Below are 20,510 nucleotides of genomic sequence, written 5' to 3'. Positions count from 1 at the left end.
ACACTGTGTGGGGGCATCATACATACTGCATAAGGGGCATTACACTGTGTGCGGGCATCATACATCCTGCATAAGGGACATAATGGGGGCATTACACTGTGTGGGGGCATCATACATCCTGCATAAGGGGCATAATGGGGGCATTACACTGTGTGGGGGCATCATACATCCTGCATAAGGAGCATAATGGGGGCATTACACTGTGTGGGGGCATCATACATACTGTATAAGGGGCATTACACTGTGTGCGGGCATCATACATCCTGCATAAGGGGCATAATGGGGGCATTACACTGTGTGGGGGCATCATACATCCTGCATAAGGGGCATAATGGGGGCATTACACTGTGTGGGGGCATCATACATCCTGCATAAGGGGCATAATGGGGGCATTACACTGTGTGGGGGGCATCATACATCCTGCATAAGGGGCATAATGGGGGCATTACACTGTGTGGGGGCATCATACTGCATAAGGGGCATAATGGGGGCATTACACTGTGGGGGGCATCATACATACTACATAAGGGGCATAATGGGGGCATTACACTGTGTGGGGGCATCATACATCCTGCATAAGGGGCATAATGGGAGTATTACACTGTGTGGGGCATCATACATCCTGCATAAGGGGCATAATGGGGGCATTACACTGTGTGGGGGCATCATACTGCATAAGGGGCATAATGGGGGCATTACACTGTGTGGGGGCATCATACATACTGTATAAGGGGCATTACACTGTGTGCGGGCATCATACATCCTGCATAAGGGGCATAATGGGGGCATTACACTGTGTGGGGGCATCATACATCCTGCATAAGGGGCATAATGGGGGCATTACACTGTGTGGGGGCATCATACATCCTGCATAAGTGGCATAATGGGGGCATTACACTGTGTGGGGGGCATCATACATCCTGCATAAGGGGCATAATGGGGGCATTACACTGTGTGGGGGCATCATACTGCATAAGGGGCATAATGGGGGCATTACACTGTGGGGGGCATCATACATACTACATAAGGGGCATAATGGGGGCATTACACTGTGTGGGGGCATCATACATCCTGCATAAGGGGCATAATGGGAGTATTACACTGTGTGGGGCATCATACATCCTGCATAAGGGGCATAATGGGGGCATTACACTGTGTGGGGGCATCATACTGCATAAGGGGCATAATGGGGGCATTACACTGTGGGGTCATCATACATACTACATAAGGGGCATAATGGGGGCATTACACTGTGTGCGGGACATCATACATCCTGCATAAGGGGCATAATGGGAGTATTACACTGTGTGGGGCATCATACATACTGCATAAGGGGCATAATGGGGGCATTACACTGTGTGGGGGCATCATACATACTGCATAAGGGGCATAATGGGGGCATTACTCTGTGGGGGGCATCATACATCCTGCATAAGGGGCATAATGGGGGCATTACACTGTGTGGGGGCATCATACATCCTGCATAAGGGGCATAATGGGGGCATTACACCGTGGGGTCAGTAAAGGGGTCCTGTACTATGAGAACAATACGTTTCCTCCCTTCCTATCTCCATAGTTGGGTCGTATGTATCTATTACAGGAAACAGAACAAAACCCTTATGATTCTCATAAAGGGGCAACACAAGACCCCAAAAGAGTCTCCGTGCTGAAGGGGTTAATGCCCCCTGCGCCCAGTAATGGGGTCTCCACATACCTCCACCTGCAGAGCCGCCACCACATATATGGCTGCTCTGTGCGCACAGGAGCTGTGATGAGGTCACAGGAGGGGAGGAGTCAGGGGTCACATGATCAGGGGCCTCAGTGGATGCAGGACTCTGCTGTGCTGGTTGTCATGGTGCTGGATGAGCTGAAGTTTATGTGTGGGGTCAGGAGGGGTTTACAGTGTAGATGTAGCAGAGCCGCTTGTGTACGAGGTGTACGGAGCAGAGCCGCGCGTGTACGAGGTGTACGGAGCAGAGCCGCGCGTGTACGAGGCGTACTGAGCGGAGCCGCGCGTGTACGAGGCGTACGGAGCGGAGCCGCGCGTGTACGAGGCGTACGGAGCGGAGCCGCGCTTGTACGAGGCGTACGGAGCGGGGCCGCGCGTGTACGAGGCGTACTGAGCGGAGCCGCGCGTGTACGAGGCGTACGGAGCGGAGCCGCGCGTGTACGAGGCGTACGGAGCGGAGCCGTGCGTGTACGAGGCGTACGGAGCGGAGCCGTGCGTGTACGAGGCGTACGGAGCGGAGCCGTGCGTGTACGAGGTGTACGGAGCGGAGCCGTGTGTGTACGGAGGGGAGCCTTGTGTACGGAGGGGAGCCGCGTTTGTACGGGGTGTACGGAGCGGAGCCGCGTTTGTACGGGGTGTACGGAGCGGAGCCGCGTGTGTACGAGGTGTACGGAGTGGAGCCGCGTGTGTACGAGGTGTACGGAGCGGAGCCGCGCTTGTACGAGTTGTACGGAGCGGAGCCGCGTGTGTACGGGGTGTACGGAGAGGAGCCGTGTGTGTACGAGGCTTAAGGTGCGGAGCCGTGTGTGTATGAGGCTTAAGGAGCGGAGCCGCACGTGTACGAGGTGTACGGAGCAGAGCCGTGCGTGTACGAAGTGTATGTATCTGTGCGCTGTAAGGTTGCTGCCAGACAGGTCGTGGACAGGAGTTATGTGACCCCAAAGTACCAAGCTTCGGTGATGTAGGACTCGGAGAAGCAGGCTCCAGCACACATAGTGCTGAGAGGGAGTTAATGGGCCCGGATTAAAGGGCCTGGTTTTACGAGCAGCTGAAAGAGCTGGGGGGGGGGGGGGGGGGGGATCAGCTGCTCACTTACCTCCAGTCCAGGACTTGGAAGGCCTGATTTAAGACAGCTGCACCTGTCTCAGTGTTCTGTGTGTTGTGCAAGGTGAGCAGACTGCATGTGCTGCTCAGAGTCTGCTGGAGGCAGAGAAAAGCATTACATTTAAACGGCTGAAGCTGTGCTGCATATGGACGGGTTATTTTGAGTTTTATCCTGTTATACCTTTTTGTGCCAGAAAAAGGCTGTTATGTTTTGTTTTCCTGGTTGGTTTATGGACATTAAATAAACCACCAGTTTGTTTTGGTACCTGCGGACTGCATTCCTGTGTGAACCTTGTAAGAGAACGAGAAGTCCTAATATTCTGAGCAGCCATGTTAAACCTAGCAGCCATCTTGTTGAGAAGTTTGAGAATTCAGTTTTGCAGCTAATGAGATGCATGTCCTACACATGTCCTAATCACAATGAAGAGTTAAAATGATGTCACTGCCATTAGCAGGTATAGTGGTATACACAAAGGTTAATAGCAGCAGCTGCAGGTCAATGTGAGAGTAAATAAGTGGTGTTATAGTGTAGTAAATAATGTTATTGTAATTGTGGTATAGAAATTAGGACAATATAGTTGTCAATATGTCATTTCTTAAGTAAGGACATAGGGATTTATGGATTTAATGGAGTTTGGTAAAACTACTCATGAATATTGTCATTTTGCATTATCACATTGTTGTTTTAAAATGCACATCCTCCCTGCAGTATGATGTTATCATGTATACGCCTTTTGCCGCAATATGCAGTTCCTTTGTTGAAGCTATGCATAAAAAGGCTCTGATACTGTTCTTCAGGGCCATTCCATCGCCATTCCATCGCCATTCCATCACCATTCTATCACCAGTCTACAGGCCGTCCACCGCCAAGGCCACACCATCGCCAGACTGAAGCCACAACATGGCCAGACCATCGCTAGATATCTCTATGCCGCTTTACTTATCTAGACACCTGCGAGTGTCAAGTGTATTTTCCCTGCCTGCTTTCTGAACTGTTCTGCCGCGTACCTCTGAATAAACTTCATTCTCTGCTTTGAAGAATTGTCTACACTGTTTTCTGAGGCTCTTTCAGCTCCTAGTAAGGACTTTCTTACAACCTGCGCCTACCCGAGAACTGAACCGTCACAAATTGGTGGAGAATGCGGGCACAAATCTCAAGGGGCAGTGTGACTGCTACAGGAAAACGTATATGTCCTGGGTGAAGGCCGCCAGCCAGCAAGGTTCGTCCGGCAGCATGGAGGAGCTTGTAACATCCCTGGCGGCATGCTTGTATAGTGCACCACCTCTCACCATGCAAGACTGCAATCTTACCCATCAGTCCAGCCTGCTAACCTTGCTCCAGTTCATGCTGTGTGCATGTCTCTTGACTGACTGCTTAGGGCGGCAGCCCGGTTTCTTCCTGATTCTTATAGCTGCTGTGGGTGCACCCCTAATGCGTCTCCAGACTATTGCTGTGAATCACTGGATATTTAAACCCCCTCCACCCAGAAGGAGGTGACTGAGCAACACCTTCACTCAGTTTGTCTTTGCAACTGAATTGCCAGGTCTTGTCCTGTATCTAGTCTGTTTCTGCCGCCCTGGGGGCTGTATACCCAGGCCTGTTACCTGTATCTCTGACTTCTAGTCTGTTCTGCCACCCTGGGGGCTGTATACCCAGGCCTGTAACTGTGACTTCTAGTCCATTTCCGCCACCCTGGGGGCCGTATACCCAGGCTCGTTTCTGTATCTCGTTGCAGTATCAGTTCCTGTCTGAACTGTCTGTTAGCCTGTTACCTGTTTTGTCTCTATGTCCGTACCCTCCCTTTTCCTGCAGTGTCTGAACCAGCACCTAACTCCTACTCGTTGTCTCTGTACTTCTGTTTGTGAGTTTTGTGTCCACTCGCTACTTCATTGTAAGTACCTTGTGTGTATCTGGTTCTGCTTGTCCCTTTTCCCTTCCTTCGTATCTACCTCCTGTGTTCTAGCCATCTTCCTGTATCTTTCAGTCTGTTCCATGTGAACAGAGCCCTGTCCTCTCTGCCTGCACCGTCAGCTCTGTTCTGCTGTGCCTTGCCCACCGCTCCGGCGGTTCCTCTCTGCTCTGCCTTGTTCACCGCACCTGCGGTTTAGTTCTGCTCTGCTTGCTCACCGCTCCGGCGGTTCCCCTCTGCTCTGCCTAGCCCTCCTCTCTGCTCTGCCTTGTTCACCGCACCTGCGGTTTAGTTCTGCTCTGCTTGCTCACCGCTCCGGCGATTCCCCTCTGCTCTGCCTAGCCCACCGCTCCGGCGGTTCCTCTCTGCTCTGCCTTGTTCACCGCACCTGCGGTTTAGTTCTGCTCCGCTTGCTCACCGCTCTGGCGGTTCCCCTCTGCTCTGCCTAGCCCACCGCTCCGGCGGTTCCTCTCTGCTCTGCCTAGCCCACCGCTCCGGCGGTTCCTCTCTGCTCTGCCTAGCCTACCGCTCCGGCGGTTCCTCTCTGCTCTGCCTTGTTCACCACACCTGCGGTTTTGCTCCGCTCGGCTTGCTCACCGCGCCTGCGGTTTCACTTTACTCTGCTTGTCTACCGCATCTGCGGCTCTGTTCCTGTCTCCCAGTCTGTACTGGACTCTATCCAGCCTGCGCTCCAACCTGCTAGTACCTACCTGTCTGCACTCCAGCCGTGCTTGCCAGTAGTTTCTTGTCTGCATACTAGCCGTGCTTACCAATATCCACCTGTCTGCATACCAGCCGTGCCTGCCAATACCCACCTGTCTGTATGCCAGCCTAACCTGCCTGTTCCTGTATTCTCCGGTGTGGGTCAACAGCTGTGACCGGGGTCTGACCTGGAGTAGCACCTGGTCCCTCTGCTCGGTTCCTCCTTGGTTCACGGAGTCGTTAGCCGCCATGCGACCTTGGTCAGATCGGGTTGATACTTAGTTACACCCCTCCAGGCACTCCTCGGTTCATGGTACAGTGGGATCACTAATCACGCTCACGCCAGTCAGTCCGGGCGCGAGCGTAACAGTTTGCTCAGGCAATGGTTCCCGTTGAGCCCCACGGCCCTTCGCTCTAAGAGACATTTTGAATCCTTGTCTGGCAAATACGTGCACCAAGAAAATTTTTTTTCTCAAACTGTGGCCCAGGCGATTTACGCACCAGCCCAAATGGATCTATCAGCACTCGTTCCTGCGGATCCACCACGGTACTATGGGGATCCAAAACGTAGCCGTGCGTTTGTGGAGCAATGCATGCTGCATTTCAAGTTCTATGTTCACTATTTTCCTATCGATCGGGTTAAAGTGGCATTTATTATGTCCTATCTAGCGGGTGATGCCTTGAAATGGATCACCCTCCTATGGGAAGCATGGGATCCTATCGTCTTCGACTTGCAGGCCTTACTGGTGGCCTTTCTAATGGTTTTTGATGACCCTAATCCTGAAGCCTCTGCTAAAGCTTCCCTTCCCAATATCCCGGAGCAGCCCCGATGGGTAATGTGTGTAGGTAGCCTACCAGTCCTCCAGCCTGAAGAGACTGCTGCCCACCCAGAATCCACACAGGATGACTATGCTCCACAGAATACTTCTCTTCCCAACCTCAAGAGGCAGTCCAGACGTGCAAGGCGTAGAGGTAAACCATCACGCCAGGTTCTGTCCTCCCAAAGACCTCCTGTTTCCCAGCCTGTAAAGGCAGCTATCTGCACTGAGTCCGTGAAGGATGACTATGTTCGCCAGGCAAAGCTGAGGCCAGAACTCAGTCACAAAATCGGATTGCGGTCCCGCTGCGGTTGTTTGGGACCCCCTGATGGTCTTTGTCCTGCTAAGGTTGGAGAATCCCAAGACATTAGGCCTGTAGGAGAGGCTGCCCTTGGCGTTAGTGTTTCCTCTCCACAGATGACCATGACTGTCTCCGTGGCAAGTGAAGGCATCCAGTTAACCGGAAGTTTCGGGCTTAAAGCCTTGAAGAGTCGGTGTCTGATTCCCGTCCGACAACTCCAGAAGCCGGTTTGGGCATTGTCAGCAGAAGGAAGAGCCCTACTCAGAAACAGTCAAAAGATGTCTGTACAAATTAAGCTCCAGATTGGAGCATTAGACATGAAGAAGTTCACATTCCAGGTGCTGACTGGCTTACCCACAGGTCGTCCAGAGCCAAGAGATCTAGTGCCCGCTCAGGTCTGGAGATCCTGCATGGTGTATTCTGGGGGACTGCTAAGGTACAAGGGGTGTCCAGTCCCCATATCTTCAGGACAGTCAGCAGTTTCTTCTTCTTCTTCACCAGATCTGCTAGTCGCTGACTCGCTGTGCGCTGAAGTCTCCGAAGGAAGAGAAGCGGAGGCGATGTCCCCACACAGTCTCGACGATTGTACCAATGATCTGGCTTCAGGTACCGCTCCGCCTCACAGACATGTCATCTCTGAAACCAGATTGAAGATGGTCCCAAAGCAAGGACCCTCCATCTCTAATAAATCTGGTCTCAAGTCCATAAAGGCGGTGGCTACCTCCAAGTCTCTGCACCCCTCCAACCAGGTGGAGGAACCCCAGTTGCCTCCTGAATCCTCCGGGGTGCTATCTGATAACAAATGGAGAGAGACTTTCCTACATACTGTACCTGGTACTTCACCCACTTCATCCAGTAAGCCTGGCAAAGTGTACCTTGAAGCGGTGATTACCCCTGAGTCTCTGCACCCCTCCAACCAGGCGGAGGACGTCCAGTTGTTTCCTAAATTCCCCGGGGTGCTACCTGATAAATGGAGAGAGACTTTCCTGCACCCGGTACCTGGTACGCCGCCCACTTCTTCCAGTAAGCTTGGCAAAGTGTACGTCAAGGCGGTGGTTACTCCCGAGTTTCTGCACCCCTCCAACCAGGCGGAGAACCTCCAGTTGTCTCCTGAATTCCCCGGGGTGCTACATGATAAACGGAGAGATCCTTTCCTACACCCGGTACCTGGTACGCCGCCCACTTCTTCCAGTAAGCTTGGCAAAGTGTACATCAAGGCGGTGGTTACTCCCGAGTTTCTGCACCCCTCCAACCAGGCGGAAGACCTCCAGTTGTCTCCTGAATCCACCAGGGTGCTACCTGATAACAAATGGAGAGAGACTTTCCAGTGTGCTGTTCCTGGTACTTCACCCACTTCATCTGTTGCTGAGGATGGCTTGATAGGAGGAAGCATCCTAGTCACCAAGATGATGAGACCAGTTTCGTTTCCTCTAATGGACAGAAGAGGTAATCCTCTTGAAGAGAAGGATTGGCCTCCAAATTCTCTGCAGAAGACCCTTGCAGGCCTGAAGAAGAGGGGGCGTAAAAGGGGGGGGTACTGTAACATCCCTGGCGGCGTGCTTGCATAGTGCACCACCACCAACCATGCAAGAACGCAATCTTACCCATCAGTCCAGCCTGCAAACCTTGCTCCAATTCATGCTGTGTGCATGTCTCTTGACTGACTGCTTAGGGCGGCGGCCCGGTTACTTCCTGATTCTTATAGCTGCTGTGGGCGCACCCCTAATGCGTCTCCAGCCTATTGCTGTGAGTCACAGGATATTTAAACCCCCTCCACCCAGAATGAGGTGCCTGAGCAACACCTTCACTCAGTTTGTCTTTGCAACTGAATTGCCAGGTCTTGTCCTGTATCTAGTCTGTTTCTGCCACCCTGGGGGCCGTATACCCAGGCCTGTTACCTGTATCTCTGACTTCTAGTCTGTTCTGCCACCCTGGGGGCTGTATACCCAGGCCTGTTACCTGTATCTCTGACTTCTAGTCTGTTCTGCCACCCTGGGGGCTGTATACCCAGGCCTGTTGCCTGTATCTGTGACTTCTAGTCCATTTCCGCCACCCTGGGGGCCGTATACCCAGGCTCGTTCCTGTAACTCGTTGCAGTATCAGTTCCTGTCTGAACTGTCTCTTAGCCTGTTACCTGTTTTGTCTCTATGTCCATACCCTCCCTTTTCCTGCAGTGTCTGAACCAGCACCTAACTCCTACTCGTTGTCTCTATACTTCTGTTTGTGAGTTTTGTGTCCACTCACTACTTCATTGTAAGTACCTTGTGTGTATCTGGTTCTGCTTGTCCCTTTTCCCTTCCTCCGTATCTACCTCCTGTGTTCTAGCCATCTTCCTGTATCTTTCAGTCTGTTCCATGTGAACAGAGCCCTGTCCTCTCTGCCTGCACCGTCAGCTCTGTTCTGCTCTGCCTAGCCCACCGCTCCGGCGGTTCCCCTCTGCTCTGCCTTGTTCACCGCACCTGCGGTTTAGTTCTGCTCTGCTTGCTCACCGCTCCGGCGGTTCCCCTCTGCTCTGCCTAGCCCACTGCTCCGGCGGTTCCTCTCCTCTCTGCCTTGTTCTCCGCACCTGCGGTTTAGTTCTGCTCTGCTTGCTCATCGCTCTGGCAGTTCCCCTCTGCTCTGCCTAGCCCACCGGTCCGGCGGTTCCTCTCTGCTCTGCCTAGCCTTCCGCTCCGGCGGTTCCTCTCTGCTCTGCCTTGTCCACCGCTCCGGCGGTTTCGCTCTGCTCTGCCTTGTCCACCGCACCTGCGGTTCCGCTCTGCTCTGCCTTGTCCTCCGCTCCGGCGGTTTCACTTTACTCTGCTTGTCTACCGCATCTGTGGCTCTGTTCCTGTCTCCCAGTCTGTACTGGACTCTATCCAGCCTGCGCTCCAACCTGCTAGTACCTACCTGTCTGCACTCCAGCCGTGCTTGCCAGTAGTTTCCTGTCTGCATACCAGCCGTGCTTACCAGTACCCACCTGTCTGCATACCAGCCGTGCCGGCCAATACCCACTTGTCTGTATGCCAGCCTAACCTGCCTGTTCCTGCATTCCCCGGTGTGGGTCAACAGCTGTGACCGGGGTCTGACCTGGAGTAGCACCTGATCCCTCTGCTCGGTTCCTCCTTGATTCATGGAGTCGTTAACCGCCGTGCGACCTTGGTCGGATCGGGTTGATACTTAGTTACGCCCCTCCAGGCACTCCTCGGTTCATGGTACAGTGGGATCACTAATCACGCTCACGCCAGTCAGTCCGGGCACGAGCGTAACAGAGCTGATAAAGCAACTGGTGCAGGCGAATATGCATCAGCAGCAAGCTCAGCAGGAGACTAACAAATTGTTAGTACAACAGTTCCAGTTTCAACAGCAATAGATGCAGCAGCGACAGCAGTAGGAACAGATGACGCTCCTGGCAGAGGTCCTTCCATGTCAGAGAAGCCGCACCACCTCCAGGCCGAAGCGACGAGACCCAAGTGAGGAAAAACGTGAGAGGGCGTTGCAAAAGATGACTCCGGGGGATGACGTTGAGGCGTTCCTAGCCGTGTTTGAGAGGGTGGTGACCATGAGAGACTACCACCGCAACAGTGGGCAGAGGTTCTAGTGCCATATATGACCGTGGAACCACAGAAGGCGTATTTTGATCTGGCACTGCAGCATGCTAAGGAGTATAGCAAGATTAATGCGGAGATACTGGCACGGCTGGGCCTAAGCCTGGCAGTCAGAGCACAACAAGTCCACCTCTGGGACTTCCACAGAGACAAACCTCCTTGGTCACAAATGTACCTGGTACAGAAGTGGCTGCAGCCAGAGACTAGTTCCCCAGTCCAGATGGTTGAGAGAGTGGTCATGGATCGGTTTATCCACTCTCTGCCAAAGCCGATTCAGTCCTGGGTTGCCCAGGGAGATCCCCAAAATGCAGATGACCTGGTGGGCCTAGTAGAGAGGTATCGGGCGGTAGAGTGTTCCCTGGGTGGTCAAGCAGGGGTTAGGTCACCTTTCTGGGGCTCCCAAAAGAAGGGGACTAAATCTTCACTGGGCGTTCGTCCAAAGTGCCAAGAGGCAGATGAATTGCGGTTGGAACTACCCAACTCAGGGATTTAACTCTTAATGGGGCATTTGATAATATGTCTGTACTTAACGGTGTTGCTCAAGAGCTGGGGGTGACACCAGATACCCATACTTTGCCGTCAATGGAGACTTGTTATACTGAGGCACCAAGGTGAGAGGGGAGCTTGTCGAGCAGTTGCTGGTGAACATACAGGTGTAAGGTGTTAGACATGGCCCATGCACATGTCTTAGGTGGTCACCTGGGGATAGAAAAAACACAGGAACGAATCCTCCAGAGGTTCTATTGTCCCAGTTGTCACCGAGAAATTGTAAATTATTCTAGGTTCTGTCCCACCGGCCAGCTGACCTCCCCGGTGACACGTCTCTGGAGCCCCTTAGTGCTGTTACCTATCATTGAGGTGCCTTTTGATCGCATAGCCATGGATCTGGTGGGGCCCCTGGTCAAGTCCGCCAGAATGCATTAGTATATCCTGGCGGTACTCGACTTTGCGACACAGTATCCGAAGTCTGTGCCGCTACATAACTCCTACTCCAAGTGTATAGACCGGGAGTTGGTCCATTTTTTTCTAAAACGGGGTTGCTTAAGGAGATCCTAATGGATCAAGGGACCCCATTTATGTCAAAGGTGATAAGAGAGTTGTGCAAAACTCTGCAAATCACACTACGGACCTCAGTCTACCATCCACAGACGGATGGCTTGGTGGAAAGGTTCAACAAAACCTTGAAGGCCATGTTAAAGAAGGTCGTAGAGAAGGACTGCCAAGACTGGGACTGCCTACTTCTGTACCTTCTCTTCTCCATCAGAGAGGTACCACAGTCCTCTACTGGATTTTCCCCTTTTGAACTGTTGTATGGCTGACACCCCGAGGACTCCTGGATGTGGCAAAGGAGACCTGGAAGGCGGAGTCTACACCCTACAGGAGTGTAATCGAACATGTGGCCCAAATGCAAGAGAAAATTGCCAGGGTGATGCCCATCGTGATAGAGCACCTCCTCCAAGCACAAGAGATCGGCAAGGTAACCCTGGGGATCAGGTACTGATGCTGGTACATACAGTGGATAGCAAATTCCTGGCGAAGTGGCAGGGCCCCTACGAAATAGTTGAAAAGGTTGATGAGATCAACTATAAAGTCCACCAGCCAGGGAGAAGGAAGCCCTACCAGGTGTACCACGTCAACTTGATTAAGCCATAGCGAGATAGGGAGCCCGTGAAAGATTCGTGTTTAGTGGCTGAGCCTGACGCTGATGTAAAAGCGGTCATGGTGGCAGAGTCGCTGTCACGTGCCCAAAAGCAACAGTGCAAAGAGTTGCTACAGCGAAATAAAGACCTGTTTTCGGAGTTGCCAGGACTTACTCAGTTCATAGAGCATGAAGTACTCACAGAGCCTCATGTTCATGTCACCCTAAAACCATATCGGAGCCCAGAGACCCACAGAGAGATGATCTCGAAAGAAGTGAAGCGGATGCTGAACCTGGGAGTCATTGAGGAGTCCAAGAGTGGCTGGTCCAGTCCTATAGTCTTAGTGCCGAAACCAGATGGAGAATTGCAGTTTTGCAATGACTATAGGAAGCTGAATGAGGTCTCGAAATTCGACGCCTTCCCAATGCCTAGGGTAGATGAGCTTATCGAAAGGCTAGGACCCGCTCGATACATCACCACCCTGGACCTCACTAAAGGATATTGGCAAATTACCCTGTCCAAAGAGGCCAAGGAGAAGACGGCCTTCTCGATGCCAGATGGATGTTATCAATACGTCAGGATGCCGTTTGGATTCAGGGAGCTCCGGCCACCTTCCAGAGAGCCATGGACCAGATCTTACCACCCCACAAAAAGTATGCAGCGGCCTACCTAGATGACATCGTCATATTCGGCCAGGACTGGGAAAGTATTCTTGGAAAAGTTCAAGCCATACTTGACGCCCTAAGGAAGGCGGGCTTTACCATCAACCCGAAAAAATGTGCCATGGGGATTGAGGAAGCCAAGTATCTGGGCTACGTGGTTGGTAGAGGGGAAATAAAACCACAAATAAATAAGGTCGAGGCGATCCTGAACTGGCCACAGCCCCTCTCGAAGAAGCAGGTTAGGGCATTTCTAGGCATCGTTGGCTACTGTCGAAGATTTGTCCCTAACTTTGCCCTGATAGCAGCCCCGCTGACAGCCATAGGGACGAAGTCGGCTATGGCCAAGTGGTCTCCAGAAGCTGAAGCGGCCTTCCAGGAATTGAAACTGGCCCTCTGTAAACAGCCAGTTTTGGTGGTGCCCAACTTCTCCAAAGAGTTTGTCGTCCAGACGGATGCATCGGATGTCGGGCTGGGAGCAGTCTTGTCCCAGGAGATTAACAGAGAGGAACACCCTATAATGTACCTCAGTCAGAAACTGTCCACATGCGAGAAGAACTACTCCATAGTGGAAAAAGAATGTTTAGCCATCAAGTGGGCGTTAGACACTCTGAGATATTACCTGTTAGGTAGAAGATTCAAGTTAGTGTCGGACAATGCCCCACTGAGGTGGATGCGAGAAAAGAAGGGGAACAATGCCCGAGTAACTAGATGGTTTCTAGCCATACAAGATTTTAGTTTCCAGGTAGAGCATAGGTGTGGGAAACAACATGGGAATGCTGATGCCCTGTCAAGGGTCTATTGTATGGTGTCAGAAGGTGCCAAGCCCCCGGCTTTGGGCAGAGGGGGAGGTATGTAAGATTGCTACCGGACAGGTCGTGGACGGGAGGTATGTGTCCCCGAAGTACCAAGCTTGCCGTGCTGCATATGGACTGGTTATTTTGAGTTTTGTTCTGTTATACCTTATTGTACCAGAAAAAAGGCTGTTATGTTTTGTTTTCCTGGTTAGTTTATGGACATTTAATAAATCACCAGTTTGTTTTTGAACCTGCGGGCTGCATTCCTGTGTGAACCTGCGCCTACCCAAGAGCTGATGCGTCACAGCATGTACAAGGGGTACGGAACGGAGCCATGCGTGTATGAGGTGTGCGTAGCTGTGCGTGTACAAGGCGTATGTAGCAGAGCCTTGTGTGTACGAGGTGTACGGAGCGAAGCTGTGTGTTTACGAGGCGTACTTTATACTCCATTTAAAGTCTGGCAGTTGTGTGTTGTTCCAAACTATTCACATTTGGTCGCTGACCAATACCATACTACAAGGCCAGTACCCAAAACCGTGGTTGTCATATGTATCAGATATTACTGCAATACTAGTCCAGAAATTTTTAGGGAACGTGTCAAATATTCCCTCACCTACTGTACTCACCCATCCCTTGTAGATTGTGAGCCCTTGCCGGCAGGGTTCTTTCTCCTCCTGTGCCAGTCGGTGACTCTTGTTTGTTCAAATTATTGTACTCGTTGTTTGCTATGTATACCCTTTTTCACATGTAAAGCGCCATGGAATTAGTGGCACTATAATAATAAATAATAATAATAATTATACTCCGTTTAACCCCTTAAGGACCGAGCAACTTTGTAGATTATTGACCAGGCCAATTTTTTTCAATTCTGACCATTGTTTATGAGGTAATAACTCTGGAATGCTTCAACGGATGCCCCTGATTCTGAGAATGTTTTTTCGTGACATATTGGACTTCATGACAGTGGTAAAATTTCTTCGACATGATTTCAGTTGATTTGTGAAAAAAAAATGGAAATTTGGCAAAAAAGAAACTCTCCATAAGTGATACCATTTTTATCCAGGGGTATAGTGAGCATTTTGAATCCACAGGTACTGCACACAATGTGATATTAGATCGTCATCTAGAAATATTTCAATTTTTTCACAAAAATGTTTTGTTAGCCCCAATTTTTACACTTTTGCAAGAGGTAACATGAAAAAAATGGACCACTCAGTTTGTTACCCACTTTCTTCTGAGTGTGGCAATACTCCACATGTGGTCAAAACACACTGTTTGGACAAACGGCAGGGCTGCAAACGGAAGAAGCACTATTTGAATTTTAGAACACAAATTTGGCTGAAATAGAGGTCTTTACATGCCAAAACAGCAAAGACTCCACAATTGACCCCATTTTCTAAACTGCACCACCTTATGAATTCATTGGATATAATAAGTGTTTTGAACCCACATTTTGTTAAAGGATTTACTTCAAAAACTGTGAAAAAAATATATATATTTTTTTTTCACAAAGTGTAATTTTTTAGGACAAATTTTCAATACATAGTAGTGAGAGGTGAGAAAGTAGACTCCAAAATTCATATTCCTCTTGTGCTCAAACGTAATCCCATTAGCATAGTTTGACTGAATGATCGGACCCAAAAGGGATGGAGCACCCAGTCTTTTTAGGTCATAAATTCATATAAACAGTGCTGGCCAAAAGTATTGGCACCCCTGCAATTCTGTCAGATAATACTCAGTTTCTTCCTGAAAATGATTGCAATCACAAATTCTTTGGTATTATTCTCTTCATTTAATTTGTCTTCAATGAAAAAAACACAAAAAGAATTGTCCTAAAGCCAAATTGGATATAATTCCACACCAAACCTAAAAAAGGGGGTGGACAAAAGTATTGGCACCCTTTGAAAAATCATGTGAAGCTTCTCTAATTCGTGTAATTAACAGCACCTGTAACTTACCTGTGGCACCTAACAGGTGTTGGCAATAACTAAATCACACTTGCAGCCAGTTAACATGGATTAAAGTTGACTCAACCTGTGTCCTTGTGTGTGTCACATTGAGCATGGAGAAAAGAAAGAAGACCAAAAAACTGTCTGAGGACTTGAGAAACCAAATTGTGAGGAAGCATGAGCAATCTCAAGGCTACAAGTCCATCTCCAAAGACCTGAATGTTCCTGTGTCTTCCGTGCGCAGTGTCATCAAGAAGTTTAAAGCCCACGGCACTGTGGCTAACCTCCCTAGATGTGTTGGAAAATAAAAATTGACGAGAGATTTCAACGCAAGATTGTGCGGATGGTGGATAAGGAACCTCGACTAACATCCAAACAAGTTCAAGCTGCCCTGCTGTCCGAGGGTACAACAGTGTCAACCCATACTATCCATTGGCGTCTGAATGAAAAGGGACTGTATGGTAGGATACACAGGAAGACCCCACTTCTTACCCCGAGACATAAAAAAGCCACGCTGGAGTTTGCCAAAACTTACCTGAGAAAGCCTAAAACGTTTTGGAAGAATGTTCTCTGGTCAGATGAGACAAAAGTAGAGCTTTTTGGGAAAAAGCATCAACATAGAGTGTACAGGAAAAAAAAAGAGGCATTCAAAGAAAAGAACACGGTCCCTACAGTCAAACATGGCGGAGGTTCCCTGATGTTTTGGGGTTGCTTTATTGCCTCTGGCACTGGACTGCTTGACCGTATGCATGGCATTATGAAGTCTGAAGACTACCAACAAATTTTGCAGCATAATGTAGGGCCCAGTGTGAGAAAGCTGGGTCTCCCTCAGAGGTCATGGGTCTTCCAGCAGGACAATGACCCAAAATACACTTCCAAAAGCACTATAAAATGGTTTTAGAGAAAGCACTGGAGACTTCTAAGGTGGCCAGCAATGAGTCCAGACCTAAATCCCATAGAACACCTGTGGAGAGATCTCAAAATGGCAGTTTGGAGAAGGCACCCTTCAAATATCAGGGACCTGGAGCAGTTTGCCAAAGAAGAATGGTCTACAATTCCAGCAGAGCATTGTAAGAAACTCATTGATGGTTATCGGAAGCGAGGGTGCCAATACTTTTGGCCAGCACTGTATGGGGTACAATGTCCCCAGCATCACATTTGCCAGTAAATATGACTATACTCACAGAGCATACCACAGTTATTTCATTAGTGCTGGAAAAAATTGCATTGAAATGAAAGGCAACATGTTTCAAAATGAAGGAGTGTAACAATGTTACACGTGAGCACGTTCACTGTATAGAAGAACATCCAGGGCTACTGCCACTCTCGTAACAAAAGGGACTAGTTGTACATCAATCCCTATATGAGGGACGGATGTGCCATGTGATGCTGACACACTAAAGTTAAGTGCACACGTAGCATTTTTAATGCGTTTTTACTGCGTTTTTTTAGTGCGAAAATGCATCAAAAACACTCTGACAGCAATTGCAATGGTAATCCTGATATGCTGTGCACATGATGCGGAAATATCCACTCAGGATTACCATTTGCGTAAAAAAACGCAGCATGACCATTATGCCTAGAGTTTCCGAATCATTTTGCGCCCATTGACTTTAATTGAAACGCAGCAAATCCGCACGTATGCAATTTATACTGGCGGATTTGCTGCGTTTCAATTAAAGCCAATGGGCGGAAAATGCTCCGGAAACGCACTGCGAGTGGTACCCAGGTTGGCTGGGGAGGACTACTACTCCTCTCATCCGACCGCCGTTCAGGCTCATAACAGTGTCAGCGGTGCAGCTGAGAAGAGCAGTAGTTCTCCTCAGCCGAGCGGGGAACCACCAGCAGTTAAAAAAAAGAAGAAAAAAAACACTATACTCACCTGTCCGGTGCCCCCGATGTCCTCCCAATGCCCCCCAGCGACGTTCTCCTCCCGGCGGCTGGGGGTACACTGCAGGGAGCGTGCTCTCAAGAATGTCCCCATGGTGGTGAGCTCACTGGGGCTGATCAGCTGATCTTCAGCTAATGAACCCCAGTGACCTCCTGCAGCAGCAATGTACACTGACAGGAGTGATTTTACACCCTGTCAGTATACATTGCTGTCTTCTACAGCAGTGACATCAGTGATTGGTGATGTCACTGCTGTAGAAGTAAATAAACTATCGCACCCCTGGTATAGGTTGGTGCACGGGTAAGGTACCAAGCCAAATATCAATATATAACAAAGCTCGGCACTCGAAGACTCAAATATTTTTACTTGATTTTAATTAAGTAAATTACAGTACAAAACACAAACGTTTCGGTCGCATATGACCTTCATCAGTGTACAGTACTCAGTTTCTTGTCGTGTTGGTGCACTGTGTTGGCCATTGTTGCTATAGTTGTGTGCTTGTGGGGCGGCGTGGCCTGGAGTCATGGGGACTCGGTCTTGCAGTATGTGTGCTGTGAGGCACCAGGCCGCCCATCCTGCTGGTGCATGGTCGCTGTGGCGGTGGTTGGCACACGGCTCCGCTCCCGTTCAGGCAGGAAATGTTAGGACTCACTACAAGGTTTGCCGTGACGTGGCAGTGGGCTTCATACAGTCTGATCAGAATGTTAAACTAAGAACCTCATGTTCAGTTTTATATATTTTTGCCGAGAGGCATTAGATCAACGTATATTTTTGGAGGTGCTGTCCATTCTCTTTTTTTGGCTCAGTGCATGATGTCCTTTTTTTTCGGATGTGCACTCCTCCCATTTGGCACAGGAGATTTTAATTAGCAGGAGACTGCAAAGAGGGTCTAGCCTATTTTTGCTCTCACTTGAGAGCTTGTGGAAGGTGAGTCACAATGCTCCTTTCATATGGTGCTAGTGCAGTGTGTCGTCCATTGTTGCTGTGGCTTTGTGTTCGTGGGGCGGCGCGGCCTGGAGTCATGGGGACTCGGTCTTGCAGTATGGGTGCTGTGAGGCACCAGGCCGCCCGCCCTGCTGGTGCATGGTCGCTGTGGCTGTTGTTGGCACACGGCTCCACTCCCGTTCAGGCAGGAAATATTAGGACCCACTACGAGGTTTGACGTGACGTGGCAGTGGGCTTCATACAGTCTGATCAGAATGTTAAACTAAGAACCTCATGTTCAGCTTTATATATTTTTGCCGAGAGGCATTAGATCAACGTATGTTTTTGGAGGTGCTGTCCATTCTCTTTTTTTGGCTCATTAACTTTTTCATTTTTTTTTTTTTGTACTCCAATTTATTAATGGGTGATGAAGAAATAAAAAGTGAATTGAGGGAAAATGACAGAAGGTGGCAAGGGTAAAAACAAAAAAAATAAATCCACTTATTCTAGGGATGTTTGATAGCGAAGGAAATATTCCCTAATGCAGAGGCCAGGCTGATCAGGACAAGTGTCACACTGGTAAATGGTTTCCCTGTTAACTCCATCTTTATAAACACACCCTGCATCTCTTTTTAAGTCGGCCTTATTTGGTTGTTGGTGGCACTTGTGAGGGAAAATGCTGACTGGGAATTATTCTGCTGGCCTCGCTAGATGTTTCTCCCCCCAGCCTCCCTTGGTCTCGAACTATCAAATGTTTTCTCACTTTTTCCTGGAACTCAAGATAAGATCCTTTGTTCCCAGTTTTTCCTTATAGTACAAAAGAATTACAGTATATAAAGCCACTTGGACAAGGTGTACCACAAGTTTTTTTTTACCATACGGGAGATTTGTGAACAGCCCTGTAGAGCTGCAGCATCTGGTCCACAAGGTCCACACCACCCATGAACTTATTGTAGTCCTGTATGCAGACGGGCTTCCGGATAGTATAACTTGTCCCGCGTACAGAGACAGGGCTGCTTCTGTCAGCATGTATTGATAACAGCATGAGGAAATCTTTTTTAACATGAAATTTGACAAGCAGCATGTCCTCATTACAGAGTGCCTTAATTTAATTTGCCTTTAATTTTTGGGTGACAAGAGTCTTGGGCAACGCTCTTTGGTTCCGGCGTAAGGTTCCACAAGCCACTTTTTTTGGCAGACCGGCACCTGAACAGGGGTACACTTGTATAGTAGTTATCTACATACAAGTTGTAGCCCTTATCTAAAAGGGGATGGACCAGGTGCCAGACAATTTTCCCAGCTACGTTTAGGGGGGAAGGCATTCGAGAGGAACAATCTGGGTGTCTTTTCCCTCATACACCCAGAATTTGTATGTGTAGCCATTGTCGCTTTCACACAGCTTTTATATTTTCAGTCTGAATCGGGACCTTTTATTCGGCAAGTACTTCTTGAAATGCAGCCTGCCCTTGAAAAGGACCAGAGACTCATCCATAAAGATATTTTTTTCGGAGGCATATGTCTGGGAAAATTTATTGCTAACGTAATTCATCAGGGGCCTGATTTTGTAAAGTCATAGCTGGAGTCATTGAGAGGGGGGCAATTTGCGTTTTATGCGAAATGTAGAAATCACAGAATGTTCTCAAGTCGTCGCCGGGCCATTACCTCTCTGCACATAGGGGTTTCGTACAGGACATCAGTTGACCAATATGATCTGATGATGGTTTTTTTTATCAGACCCATATTGAGAAGAAGGCCAAAAATTGTTAAAATATCCGCCACATCAACAGTAGGCATGAGCGAACATTTCAATGTTTGGTTAGGAAAAGTTCGCTGAACAAATTGATATTCGCCAAATTTATTCACTGAATGTTTGTCGAACATTTCCGAATCCCATAGGAGTCAATGGGGGGGGGACCAAAAAAATGCATATACAACACCTAGAAACAGGACCAAAAAGCTGCCAAAACACATCAAATTAGTTGTAAAAACCAGGGAAGTGCCATCAATTGACCCAGAGTATAAGTACTATAATTATTATTACTGTGACAGCGACATTTATTCAGTTGCGCTTTACATGTTAAAAGGGGTCACCGACTGGTACAACAGGAGAGAGGACCCCGCCTGCGAGGTCGCACTGTCACGGATGTGGTTTGTAGAACCACTGTGCCACGGACCCCAGAGAGCTTGGAGGGGTGTTACCAAGCGAGCGCCAGACTGTTCACTAGAGCATCTGATGGTGAGGTTAGACTTGGCTCCCGATGAACGCCAGGTGCCACTTCAGGACAGACCAACGGACACGCAGCAGCTGGATCCAATAGGACAGACTAGATGGTGCAGCAGGCAGAGTCTGTATGAGGAGCGCAGCAGGCAGAGTCTGTATGAGGAGCGCAGCAGGCAGAGTCTGTATGAGGAGCGCAGCAGGCAGAGTCTGTATGAGGAGCGCAGCAGGCAGAGTCTGTATGAGGAGCGCAGCAGGCAGAGTCTGTATGAGGAGCGCAG

General features: G+C 49.4%; 1 protein-coding gene across 1 annotated transcript in view; it reads right to left on the bottom strand.

Annotated features, from left to right (window-relative positions):
• The window catches only part of LOC141176149 (uncharacterized), a 43,378-nt gene extending 41,603 nt beyond the window's left edge, over window positions 1-1,775 (bottom strand). The window contains exon 1 of the mRNA XM_073660146.1: window positions 1,715-1,775. The gene's annotated coding sequence lies outside the window, so the exon portion shown is untranslated. The remainder of the gene's footprint in view (window positions 1-1,714) is intronic.
• Window positions 1,776-20,510: the final 18,735 nt, after the last annotated feature.

This window comes from Phyllobates terribilis, unplaced genomic scaffold, assembly GCF_046119375.1.
Source record: "Phyllobates terribilis strain yellow unplaced genomic scaffold, ASM4611937v1 Scaffold_17__1_contigs__length_24005725, whole genome shotgun sequence".
NCBI lineage: Eukaryota > Metazoa > Chordata > Amphibia > Anura > Dendrobatidae > Phyllobates > Phyllobates terribilis.
Note: the sequence above shows the minus strand (reverse complement) of the source record. Positions and strands in the feature narration are given on the sequence as shown.